This window comes from Rattus norvegicus, chromosome 4, assembly GCF_036323735.1.
Source record: "Rattus norvegicus strain BN/NHsdMcwi chromosome 4, GRCr8, whole genome shotgun sequence".
Taxonomy (NCBI): Eukaryota; Metazoa; Chordata; class Mammalia; order Rodentia; family Muridae; genus Rattus; species Rattus norvegicus.
In genome coordinates this window covers 64,226,803-64,240,227 of record NC_086022.1, presented here as the reverse complement: position 1 = coordinate 64,240,227, position 13,425 = coordinate 64,226,803, and the positions used below count along the sequence as shown (strand labels likewise).

The following is a 13,425-nucleotide window of genomic DNA, read 5'->3' as shown; positions in this document are numbered from 1 at the left end:
CAACTCATGAGTTGTTCTTCCATTCAACAAATATTTACTGGGATTCTGCTATATGTCAGGCCACTGAACATCTACTCACAGACTGTTGTGGCCTGCTTTCTGCATCTTGTGACTAACACAACAGGTAAGCCTTACTCAAAAGCACCTCACAGTATTTATATAATTGTAGCTGCTGTGGATGCCTAGACTTTTGCCTCTTATCTAGAGAATGGAAAGTGGGTTATTAATATATATTTATCTTTCTGTGCTAGGGATCAAACTCGAGGTCTTATGCACTCCAGGCAAGTGACATACCGTTGAACTACATCCACAGGCCCAGTTCCTTAATGTGTTTTTCTTAAGATGCCCAAATTTCTTGATGATCTTTCTAGTCCACAATAGTAAATAGTACACGTCACAGATCTGGGGATTGGGAAAGTTAAATCAATCAATCAATCAATCAATCAATCAATAATGAAGTGAGTATGAATTCAACTACTCTGTCATAATTTAGCTTCTCATCGTCATAACGTAGCTGTACAATTAGAAAAATAGTAGCGCAAAACTCTTCTGGGGAGATATGCCTTACTTACTCGGTTTGCCATAATCACTTCCTGTGTACATAGATATGTTTATCTCTTTGCCTAGGGATCAGGTCCGGGAGCTGGGAACCTATAGATTGTATTGACGATGTGCCAACCAAGGCTCTTTCTGTGATCTTTGTCAATTTTCTATCTACGTGGACTTGGCCACAGTGTAGGAGATCATCTTAACAATTGGGTAGACCAAGCATGCACTCCCTCAGCTAAATAGTACCTCAAAGTACAGGCATCTTAAAAATTCCATGAACTTCTACTCTCTTTAGACAGGCGCTTCCTCCCATCCCTGTCTAAGGGCACCCCAAACCCTAGAATGCATACTTGTATGGGGCTCCATTCCCTTGCCCTTACCCACCTACAGATAGCCTATCTGGTCCTTGTTTGTTTGTCTCTCCTGACCTGGCCTTGGATACTCATTCCTGAATGTATCTCTGTCGTTGTCTATTTGAAGAGCGTCCCAGAGTAGAGCAATGTGGTTGGTACCAAGAGAATGCGGTGCCTCTGTCCCCCTCCTTGATCATGAGTATGTTCAGCAAACGAGAGGCTGAGAGGTAAGTATCACTTAGATCACAAATTCCACTGGCTGCTAAAGAACTGTGACTTGCCCTGAGATAAAGGACGTTTCCTGTTGGATATGTGTAGTATATGTGCAGGTTGTGCGGTGGTGGCACACGCACACGCATGTCCCCGCAAAGAACAAAGGAGCATGTCGAGTGTTCTCTACCATTGTCTGCTCTGTTTCTTGGAGGCAAGGCGTCTCACTGGATCTGTAGCTAGAACGGCAGTCAGCAAGCCCCAGAGATTCCCAGCCCTTACCTTCCACAGCGCTTGGATTGCAGGTACCTGGCCATGCTGGGATTTAAACTCAAGTCGCTTGTGCAACAAGCGTCCCTATCAACAGAGGTATCCCCCCGCCAGACCCGTAATTTTTCTTTGTTAAAATTGTTCAGTTGTTAACTTACTGACTTGGAAAGATGGCCACCAGTCAGGGGAGGAGCCACAGCAAAGCAGTGGTTTATACAAAGACGAGAGAGCTTTTCACCATCAACAAAGCTCAGGATATTTTTCTCTAGAGTTTCTCTAAAAAGGATGATGTTTTGCTTTTGGGTTACTAGTGGTGTCAACTTCAAGTTGGCCTTTCTTGAGGTTGGCTTACTATGTCCTATGAAGACGGCCATTAAGAGTGATCAATATGAGACCCACGTTGGATGTTTGTTGTCTATCTATAGACTCGTTCATATGAAAAATTCAAATGATAGTCATTGAGAGCCGTTGGTCACTCCAGCTATTCGCCTCCCCACCCAACTTTCTCTTCAGCTTCAGTTAGCCCTCCCTAGCTTTTCTTTACTCAGGGATGGTCCCCAGGTAGGGGTCTGGCAGTTGCCAGACTCATAGAGTAATACACAGAGATACGCCAAAGCCTTTGACCATCTGCTCTGCTGAGGGACCCGAGCCAATCAAATGTCTTTTCCCCTACTGTGACCTGGAGCACGCAAGGAATTTTCCAGGTGGTAGAGCAGCTGCCTAGAGTAGCTGAGTTTACGTGAATGGGAACACAGAGTTGAGAGCCACAGTTCCCTGCTGGCGTCCTTGAACCACCTGGATTTTTAACCCCATCCTCTGTGGAGCTGAGCCCTGGTCGGCTTCTGGATCTCAGACCCCTTTATTATTGAGCCTATATTGTATAGCCCCGCCCTTTCCCATGAACCACTGACTCTTAGTGACAGAAGGACCCACTGGTCATGATTCTGAGTCAAGTCTTTTCCCGATTCACACTGCTGCCTTGTTGAGGGAGATTCCAGTTTGGGAAAGTTTGCTTGCCTCTTTCTTTCACTATTTCTTTCTTCTTTCGATTACACTCAGCTGGCTGGAAGTCCTGACATCACTTCTTTTGAATTCTCTATCCTTTCTGACTGAGACTGGCCCTCCTGATTGCACCTTTGACAACTGGCCCTTGTCCCTATTGTCCCTTCACCTTGGTCCTGCCCGTAGGTGCCCCATCATTGGCCCACTGGGGGAGTCTAACTGGTTCTCCACAGCAAAATGTCCTGGGAGACAAGAGAGAGAATGTCCTATGTGGGCTTAAAAGGAACTAATTATGTGCTCTTGCCTAATATGTTCCTCTCCAAGTAAAATGATTTCCTGGTGGTCAAGTGCTTTCATCCGCATACTCACAGAGCAGTGCCAGAAGCCTCAGGAGACAACATGTAAACAGTATCAAGCTACCATCACTGCTGCATATGTGTGTGTGGGAAAAAAAAACCAGCAAAAATACACGTGAAGACGCATACTTACAAAGAGCACCTGATTCACAAAAGTCTAACCATTCCTCACTGCTGCTTAGCAACCCTTTTATTAATCCGATGGTGCTCTCTTGGAATCCACTCTCGAGCAGCCATTTCTGAATTTTTCTAACCCCAACAAACTTCCTATTGAAAACTACTTTTTCCCCTGGACGTGGGTTTCCTCTTTGGAATGGAGGTCTACATATCTGTATGCTCACCCCCATTTTTCCCCCACCAGACACCCCTGAGCTGGCTACAGAGGCCCACATCTGTAACCCCAGCACCCATTTGGGAAGCTGAGGCAGGAGGCTTGTGAGTTTCTAAAGACTAGATTAGCTAGCGTGAAATGCTATCTGAAGTTACCTAAAACTTGTCTCTGCTTGAAGACACCTGGCTGTGCCCTAGCTGCTTCCCACTCGATGCCGTCTGGTTCTCATCCTAGAGCTGAGCTCCTGACGACTTCCAACTCTTGGAAACGTAGGTAAACTCCACGTCTGCTTAGGAGATGGGGGAGCCGAACATCTACGTTGAACATCTAAGGCATAAGGATGCCAGGGTGGCACCGGGCTTTAGTTAAAATTAGGAACACCAAACAATGAAGCCAGCATAGGTGAGAGGCGTAGCTCCTGGAGAAATCTGGTCTCAATAAGGACAGAAACCCTAGCCAGGTGCAGCCGGTTACCTCATCCTGCCTACAGGGCCCAGGCATGACAAGCTGGGATTAATTCCATCCTTTTGGCTGGAGGCAAAGAAGCCACCTCATTTACTGAGGCCTGTGTGTTGTCAGCACTTTGTCGCTGGCCTGTCCACCTGCCTCCTCACATCCCCTGGTTCCTGGAGACTGCTCTGGACAGCGATAGCCTGCCCTGTTCTGCCTTCTGTTGTCTGTCTGCTCCTGGCCTCTGACCTTCAAAGCCAATTTTCAGATAACCTTGGGATAGACCAGTTTCTTAAGGTTCTAGGATCAGGTTTCTAGAAAGTACTTTGTAAGATTTCTTAAATGGGAGGAAGGAGGAGAGATCTCCAGGGAAGATAAGAAATGCTGGTTACCACCCAGAGTTAGCGTAACAGCCGTAAGATTCAAAATGGAAGCATTGGGAGAGGAGACAAAACCTGTCATGTCCTTTGGACATCTTAACCACCATGGGACGGAAGAGAGGCATCCTGATGGCCATGCCAGGGGAGGTCAAAGAGTTGATCGCATCCTTAAAGGTCAGGGTTATTTAAGCAAAGGAACCAAAACTAGAATCAAGCTCTCATCTTGGAGCTCGTGAGTTAAGCCTCAACTAAGAGTATGGCTTTAATGAGCAGCTCCCCAGCCTCTGAGCATCTACATTGGCTTGGCAGATGAAGGGCTTTCTGTTAAGAAGCTGATGGTGCTATTTTGGGACTCTGAGAGATTTACCCAGAAAAAATGCCTCCTTAGAGTTTGAAGATCCTTTTGGCAGCATCTCCCTAACCTCCTCCCCAGGGCCTACCAGGCCATTTACATTCCGCTGTGTCAGCATCTCCCCCCCCCAACCCCACCCCAACCATGGCCTCACCCCACCACATTTCCAAGCCACATGACAGACACCAGGCAGATGGGGAGCCGGCGAAACCCTTCTCGTGTTCCTCTCTAAGTCTTGTCTCACTGAAGAATGACTAGCCAGTAATCATACTACCTTGAATGACAAACAGACAGGATGGTATGAGTTTCCAAGGAAGGGTTTATACCCAAGGTAGATTCTGGAACTTTCTATGGCACACTTCTAAACCAACCTATTCTACCTGCAGAGAACAGACAAGACTTGGGGCTAGAGGAACCAATGAGAATGGAGAATAGCTCGGATTGTCAGGAAATTCATTCAGGTGTCTCCTTTAAACCCTTGAATCTGAAGTCAGAACCTGTATCTCTCTCTCTCTCTCTCTCTCTCTCTCTCTCTCTCTCTCTCTCTCTCTGGTGTAAAAAAAAATCACATGCCTAATGCAATCTTTGATTTGCATGTTTTATGGTAACAACCCCACACTTAACCTGTAAACTACTTAAGTACATGCATCCCCCATCCCCTGGCCCTTGTGTTCTAAGTTCTATTCCTTTCTGCATTTTTTTCACCCAGAACTTTGCCTTTATGTTTCTGATTAAATGATTTTAATAGAATAAAAGTTTCCAGGCCGTGGCTTCATTAAGCTCTATTTACCTCCCTATTAGGGGAAACCTTTCCCAGATTGTTCTTCACCGGAAGGAAGTAGCATCGAGAACTGCCTGACATTCACCATGAACTGAAACCCCTCACTCTGCGTGTAGAGAACATACTCGGTGTTATTTCAGAAAAAGTGTTTTTGTAATGATTGGGGGTGGGGAGCACGTGAGGGGGGATGGGAGAAACTGGCCGTAGACAAAATGAACTTTCAGCGACTCCAGGATGTTGGTTTCAAAAAGGAATTTATCCTCAAATCCAAGATTATAGATTTTCCTCCAAACTGCATTCTCTACATGGTTTAGAGAACACTTGAAAAAGAAATTGCTCTCCATGTTTTTACTGACATTAAAAACCCTCTACAGAGTTTGGAACTTGATGTCTTCTGAGGAGGAAGGACAACAGTGGAGCAAAGTGAGTGCCTGCCTGCAGCTTCCTGCCTGCAGCTTTTCCCTCACGCTTACTCCAGGGAAAGAAACTCACAGGGCAGTCTGTTCTCATGTGTCACTTCTCAAGAAATTATCCCCATACTTCTAAACACAAGGCTTGCTTAGCAAGTTCCAAGTGCAAGGCATCATAGTCTAGGACAAACAGGAACGGGAGCAGCCCTCTGCAAACACTAGACCTTACTATGAGCTTTACTTTTGAAATGATCAGACTTCTGCAGGGCACCTTGTCTTCAGTAAGTTCTGGCCACGCATGTCTGGTTTTTGCCTAACGCTAAGGGACTGTGCTGCTTCCGTTTACAGCTCCGTGGACAGAGCCTCGTTACCAGCAGGGATCCGGGAATACCAAACACTTTGTGTTCTACTTTTCTGACCATGTATTGCCACAGCACTGCAACTCCCCCGCCCTTTACAATCAGCTCTTTCTAAAAGGCATTACCGACTACTACCAACTTGCACTACTGTTTGAGATGCCCAAATAGGTCTGTCTGTGGAAAGAAAAGTTCCTTTCCTTCCTTTCCAGAACATTCCTTCGGCTCCTATCTCTTCAGACTCCCATGGGCACACTTTCCAAAAGAAATGAAGATTTCTCAAGAAATATTTTTGCTAGGCAGTTAACCACGATTTCTACATACACACCCACTCACGCACACATTCTCTTGCTACTCAGCTTTATAGAAAACAGACGCGGTAGGCACCCTTCTGTCTCAGCAAATAGCAGATGACTGGCATTAGCTGAGTTGGTGCTAGTGTTGGAACTCTGACCTTATTTCTTTACATCTCTGAAAACCCACTTCTAAAATCCTGGTGGCAGAGTAAAAGGAACCCATTACTTAGGTTAAAATTAGCTTAAAGCAAAAAAAACAAAAAAAAAAAACAAAAAAAAAAAAACACAACAAAACATTCTTTGTCTTAACGTAAAAGCTATTGCTGTTGCTTTTTTTATTATTATTAAAATCTGAATCCTATTTAAATGTCTGCTGACAGAAGATGGGAAAGAAACCGCTAAAGGGACAGATCAGCAAGAGCCCACGCACTGACGCTGGCCTCAGGATACCAGGTACAGTCCACATCCCCCTTAGAAACAAAAGCGCATCCCAGGCAAAGGCGCCCGTCCTCCCTGACCCTGTCACTATGGGCTCCTTCCTTGTGCACCAACTCTAGAAACAAAGCTTGAAGTCTCATCACGTTGACCTTCTGGGAACAGGTCGGGAAGTCCAGGCTGGCTTTGGGAATTTACACGGTCCGTTGCCTGCCTCGAAAGATTTTTGCACATCCAGCAACCTTAGCCAGGAATGTTGCCGGAAACCTGTCGAGCAGCTCCAGCTTCCCTGAAGGCGGAGAAAGAAAGGTTGTGTCTTACCTCTGGGGCTGCAGCTTCTTCCCGAGGAGAAGGACGTCCCGCTGTTTGAAAGCAAGGATTCCTTTAAGCAACCCAGCAAGAGAGCAAGCAGGCAGGCAGGCAGGCAGCCTAACGCACACTGCTCTCTATTCAATAAAACTGCAGACCGCCCTTCCTTGGCCCCTCCCAGAAGTCCATGCTAAGTGAACACATACCCCCTATGTTTACAGTCAGCAGGCGGTGGTATGCATTGTCCTGTAGTTTTTCTAATAGGCAGCCAATGACGACACCCTCGCCAAGGTGATGCTGTCTGCCCGTGCAGATGCCTGTCATTCCCTAGGCATGCTCAGGATATCACTCATCAGAAAAACCAAGTCCTAAAAAGCTTGAAACTTCGAGCAGGCTGCCAAAACCAGCCGGCTCCATGCCCTTTTTTGGTTATCCTAAGCAGGGCCTCCTGGAAGCGGATCCATTGTCAGGAACAATCATAAGAAACGTTAATCTTGGAGAAAGAGGCTGTCTTGTAGAACACAAATAGAGCTTTAAAAAGAAAGTACAGTTCACCACGAAACAGTAAGTGGACAGTTAGACATGCTTATGGAAGTGAGGATGGGGGTGAGAGGGAGACATTTTAGTTGAAGAAGCCTTAATAGTGTATTTCTTTTCAAAGCAGTTTCATTACAAAATAAATGTAAATCATTTGCACACGTTTAAAAACCTGAAGTGGATAAGAAGCAGGTCTGTTGCGCAGGTTAAGTTCTAACCTAGAATATGTCTATGTATGTTACCCAAACAACTGACAAAAATTATAAATAAAATGTATCCGTCTTTTTTTTTTTTTTTAGCAGATAGTGTTGGCCAGAAAAGAAAGGGGAAGCCGGAAGCTAGCATATCAGCTCCTTAACTTTAGAGAGCTTTATTGATGTTCCCCACCAACACCCGTCCTCCTTTCTCTTCTCTGTCTTGGCAATGGGGAGATTGTACCAGAAATAGCTAAAATCGAGTGTGTGGAGAGGGACATGGAGAGACCCCATATCTGCTTTGGGTCAGGTGTAGACAGACACATTTGCCCTTACAGGTGACAATTCTAGAAAATTCTAGAAAGCCTGCGCTAGGGGGAGAGTGAGCACCAAAAGACGCTGAGTTACAATGCAGGTCACTGGCCCACACATGCATCCAATTGTGGTCTTGTATTTTTTGGAATTCATTCAGTCGGTACTTAGCTTTTGTTAGAAAAAAAAATGGAATACTTACTGTTTGTCAGGCCTGGAGCTTAGCACAAAATCCATGTTTCATTACTGATACTGTCTCATCGCTGACCAGAAAATTTTAAGTATTTTCCCTGGCTAATTACAAGTCCAAAAGCTTAATCAACACATACAGTGTGACTGAGAAAAGCCTTTATTAATGAAGATCTGACGCAGAAGCTGTCGTTAGTCAGGAAACAGCCCCTGCTCTCTGTGCTTCCTTGAGAATGCTTGGGAAGCAACTGGTCCCCATGGGTGAGTTTCTTCTCCAGCTCCCCACCCCCGTTATTAACCGATCACCCAGAAATATCTAGGTGAATCCCCTATACTTCTTAAGGAGGTAACTCACATCTGTTCTTCTTGCTTTGTTCTACAAAACAACCCCCCAAAAGTCACAGCATAGACTACTGGGTCCAGGGAGAGTCAGACTTAAAGCATCCTGAACCAGAATGTTCTTTCCCAGACATACAAGATAAATAACTTGTTGGTGGGAAACTGCACTGTTAATGTTGCATTTCAAGTTCACTGCAGCTCAACCAGGCATCCGTGAACACGGCCATTTTCAAAATTGTTCTTTTGGGAAACCTCTTTCTGATCCCAGATAAATGACTTGAAAATAAACTTTTTTGGATCACTGCCAGTTTGGCAGCTGGGGAAATCCTGTATCTGGCTGGACAGGTTGAAAGACAGAATAATACTTCTCAGTCTGGCGAAGGACTGGACTTGAAGACAATAGCAGACAGACACGAGGTTCTTCAGACATCTCAATCCTATTGATATGACCTCTGTCCAGGGAGTTTTCTGGGTGCATGAACTCAAGGCAGGATTATAGAGGGCTGTGTGAAAGTGCTATTTTCCTCAGCTGGTGCAGATGTCAGCCTGAGCAACATACTCTCCACTTATGCCAGGAATGCCCCCTGGGTGACTGGCAGCAGGGTGACATTTTGTAGTCTGTGAGGATTGTGCTTTGCTGCTGTCTTCATTTTGTTTTTTTTTAAGTACCAACTTTCCAGAGAAAAGAGAAGCTTTGTGCTTCAAAAGGGGGAAATGTTATCAACAGGAAACACGGAAGGGATGAGCATATTGCATGGTTTATAGAAGATAAATAGCTGAATGTTTTGGGTTATGCCTTTGGTTGGGGTGGGGGGGAGAAGTGTGCTTCTCTAGATAAATTCTACTAGTTTTATATACGGGTACCACACATGGAGAGCCATAAAGTCCATTTTACGTATCTGGAGTGGAACTGCTGTGGAAGAACCATAGGTTCAACACATTTCACGTAATAATGGGGGAAATAATCTTTCCTTGTCCTTGAAAGAAAACAGAAATGTTAAAAAGGGACGAGAAAGCATGTTTACGTATTGCCCAGTCTCTGTCGTGGGGATTTTACTTCCATAGCATATACTCTTTCCCAAGGTCCTTATGGAGATCTCTCTCTCTCTCTCTCATGTGTGTATATGTATGTATGTATGTATACATACATATATATATGATTTATAGAGGACATTCCGATGGAATATATTTCCCAATAGTATCATCCCAGATAAAGAAAAGCTTGTCTTTCACAGAACTTAGTCGACCATAATGGATGTGAAGAGACTTTCAGAAACATTTCCATGACACCTTATATATTTTCTCATCTTTGTTTCCTAGAGCTTACTGTCACATCGATCAGAAGCTGCAACTGTATTTGGTTTGTGGCTTGACTTTAAATGTAAAAGCAGGCCATGTTTTTTTTTCCTTCCATTCAAAACAAGAATCCACCTCCTTTATTTCATAAAAAAAAAAAAATAGACAGCACTTCAATTTTTAAGAAATCTACCTTATTGAACAGACGAGAGGATTTATTCTCTTTAAGGCTGAATATTCCTTCCCACATTCTTCTAGCCAAATGAAATCTTTCCAGAGCTTATAAAGTGAGAGCCTTGTCATAGAAAATAGGCCATGAAGTGTACCCACAAAGTACACGCAGAGACGGACCCTCAAAAAACAGAGAGACTAGAGTAGCTAACTGCACTTATGAAATTAAAGTTGGAAAATTATCAAATTTCATCAAATAGTGTAAAAAGGGAGTAAACGCAGAGAGGGTCTAAAATCTGAAATGTTTAAAAAAGGAAAAATTATCTAAGATAAGGGATAATATTTGGTAATTAATATTTATCTGTAGAATAATATAAATAAATTAATAATTATTTGTAGACAATTCTAAGAAAACTGAGAATAAAATCCTCGTGAGCACGCTGAGAGACATCTAGCAGTCATAGAGCACATCGTGTTTCATGAGGGCATGCTAAAGTGACTTCATTACAACTTCTAAAAAGACAAGAGTCAACACTGCCCCTTTTATGAAGGAGAAGAATAAGCCATTAGGGTAGTTAAAAAAAAAAGTCTCTAATTGCTATTCCTATTTGTGTAGAAATTGGAAGAGAATTGTTCTAGTCTGCATTCTGTTACCTTTGAACAAAACCAGGTAGAAGAGGGCTTACCTAGTTTAGAGTTTACAGGACATCACACAGGGAAGCCAGGGCTGGAGAGAAGAGGAACCAGAAGACAGGAGATGAAGCCAAGCCCACAATGCAATGCTGCTTATTGGCTTGCTGAGCTACCTGCTTATACGGCCCAGGCACACCTGCCTAGGGATGACACCCCCCCTGGTGGGCTAGGCCCTCCTCCATCAGTCAGTCATGTCCACAGGCGTGCCTTTGGGTCAGTCTGATGGAAGCAACTCTTCTATTGAGACTCCCGCTTCCCAGGTACGTCAAGTTGACAACCAAGATTAGCTAACACACAATCTTCAAATTCATCGCAGTTGATAAAAAGAACTTAGCAAAACTCAGGGCATCTAGAGCACCTGTAACCAGCCAGCTCTAATTTTTTTTCTTAAGTTTATTATTTTATGTTATAAGTACACTGTTGCTGTCTTCAGACACATCGGAAGAGGGCCTGCATTAGACCCCATTACAGATGGGAACTGAACTCAGGACCTTTGGAAGAACAGTCAGTGCTCTTAACTGCTGAGCCATTTCTCTAGCTCTCAGCTCTAATTATTTTTTTTTAAATGGGAAAATATGCTGCTTGTAATTAGGACAAAAAGTTTATGTTATCCTGAATTGATGTAGTTAAATACATAAAAATACATTAAAAAGTTCCCAAACTTATTTAAGGCCATAAAAACACTCAAATAAAGCTGGACACTTTAGTCCCAGCACTTGGGAAGCAGAGCCAGATGCCCTTTGTGAGTTCAAGGCCAGCCTGGCCTACATAACTGAGACCAGCCAAGGTTACATAGTGAAAACTTGTCTCAGAAACAAAACAGAAAACAGCAAACAAACAAAAACAACAAGTGGAAATACACACTATTTTCACAAATGACAAACCTCAAAGTATTTGTAATGATATTAAAATATAATTAACTTGGCCAATTGAATTCCCAAATGATATATTTTGTAAAATGTAACAAAAGAATAGCAAATCTGTAAAGAAGAGATCTCAGAAGCTGATGGTGTGATTGTCACAGAGCAGGTCTAGTTAAGGTGGGGTCTACAGGGCAAAGGAATTAATAGACTAAAGTAGAAAACGTACATGCAGACCCAAGGACGCACAAAAATAGTATTAAAATCAGATGAGAAACAGCTATGGTATGAACAGTGAGATGTCAATTATGCAGAAACAATAAATTTGTATGCAGAATTCTTACTCCACACTACAATACACTGGGTGAGCAATGAAACTGGAGATGGCGAGGAAAAGTTATAGGTGAATATTTTAATAGGATATGGAGCATAATAAACAACACAGAAATGAAGAAGACGATACGTGGGAAGACATGGTTAAGCATGGCTAACTGGGTGAACAGAACTTACTTACATATTTGTGTTCCTTCTCTCAGCCTGACCTCCCCCCCACAAACAAAAAAGATAGGAAAGAAGTAAAGCTCATAAATAATTCCCTCGAGGCAAATGGACCTGGAAAGGAACCAGCAGAGGGCCAGGTGTGAATTGGTAGGCCAATGAAAAAAAATGCTAATTTGAATCTCAGGGTCAGGATTCTTAAGTCCCGGGAATCTCTGAAGGTGTGGAGTGGTAAAACCCAAATGGCATCCAGTCCCTAGGCACAACCAGGCGAACTTCCTCTAGGAACCCGAGGGAAGATAGGAAGTTGGTTTTCTTTATTCTCTGAAGAAAAGTGGCAAGCTTTAGGGTAGCAGACAGGACAACGTTCAAATGAAAACCAGTTCCCAGGAACCTTGAACTACCCCCCAGCCCCTACCCTTTCATCCCCATGGACCCTAGCACCCTACCAGTCAGGTTTGTCCTCTCCAGGGACAGTCTGGAAGATTCCACTCCAGGGACCCAGACATGTCATGACTTTTTGTAAATAAAAGGATTGTGGCAAAATTGTTTGAAAATTCGAGAATTAAAAATTCAAGTTTAGGGGGAAAAAATCCTGCAAAAATAAAATAGAAGAACAAAGAAAGATGAGGGGGAAAGTAGAGAAAAGATAAAAATAGAGAAATGGGGAGGAGGGAAGCTCAGTGGCTAAGAGGGCTTGCTGGGCTCAGTTCCTAGGACCCACGCTAGAGACTCATAGCTCCCTGTAACTCCAGGTCCAGGGGACCCAGCTCTGTCCTCCGGTACTTACAGACACTAACATGCCTATGGTAATATATATACATGCACACATGCATACATATACTTACACACAAATTTTTTATTATTTAAGAAAACAATTTCAATACCTCGTGCTAGGAGGAAAGCACACTGGGCTGGTACAATGTATGGCTGGAATCCTGCCTACGGTCTCAATATGTGCTCAAAATTTAGTGTTTGAAAATTTAATCCCCCAATTCCTGGGTTAAGGGAGCATCTGGGAGGAAACTAGGGTTAGGTGAAGCCATGAGGGAGAGGCCGTTAAGGTGGTGTTAGTGGCTTCTTATGAGATTCATGAGTTAACATGCCTTCTGCGGAACTAAACACAGCAAGGAAATGCTTAGAGATGCCATGCTCTTGAACAGCCAACCCCTAAACCAATGGTTCTCAACCTCTGATATGGTTCTTCTTGTGACTGTGGCCCCCAACCATAGATTTTGTTGCTACTTCATAACTGTAATTTTCCTACTGTTGTGAATTATAATGTATATATCTGATGTGCGAGCCCATGTAGGGGGGTGGCAACCCACAGGTTGAGAACCTCCCCCTGAGCATGCGTCTTTAGTAACTTACTCTATCTCAAGTCCTGAGGTAAAGAAATGAAAAACAGTGTAAGACAAAAAGATGTCGTTCTGAAGTAGTCCTGTTCTTGAGGTTATAACCACCATCAGAAGGGGGGAAATATTACAGTAGAAGCT

The 13,425-nt window shown here is 43.6% G+C and overlaps 1 protein-coding gene across 11 annotated transcripts in view; it reads right to left on the bottom strand.

The window, feature by feature from the left end:
* Cald1 (caldesmon 1) overlaps positions 1-7,322 on the bottom strand; it is a 181,180-nt gene extending 173,858 nt beyond the window's left edge. For 5 of the 11 annotated variants that reach the window (XM_063285627.1, XM_063285628.1, XM_063285630.1 and 2 more), the window contains exon 1: positions 6,853-7,322. The gene's annotated coding sequence lies outside the window, so the exon portion shown is untranslated. The remainder of the gene's footprint in view (positions 1-6,852) is intronic. The other 6 variants (XM_063285624.1, XM_017592487.3, XM_063285631.1 and 3 more) reach the window with 5 other exon arrangements.
* Between the last annotated feature and the right edge of the window lie 6,103 nt (positions 7,323-13,425).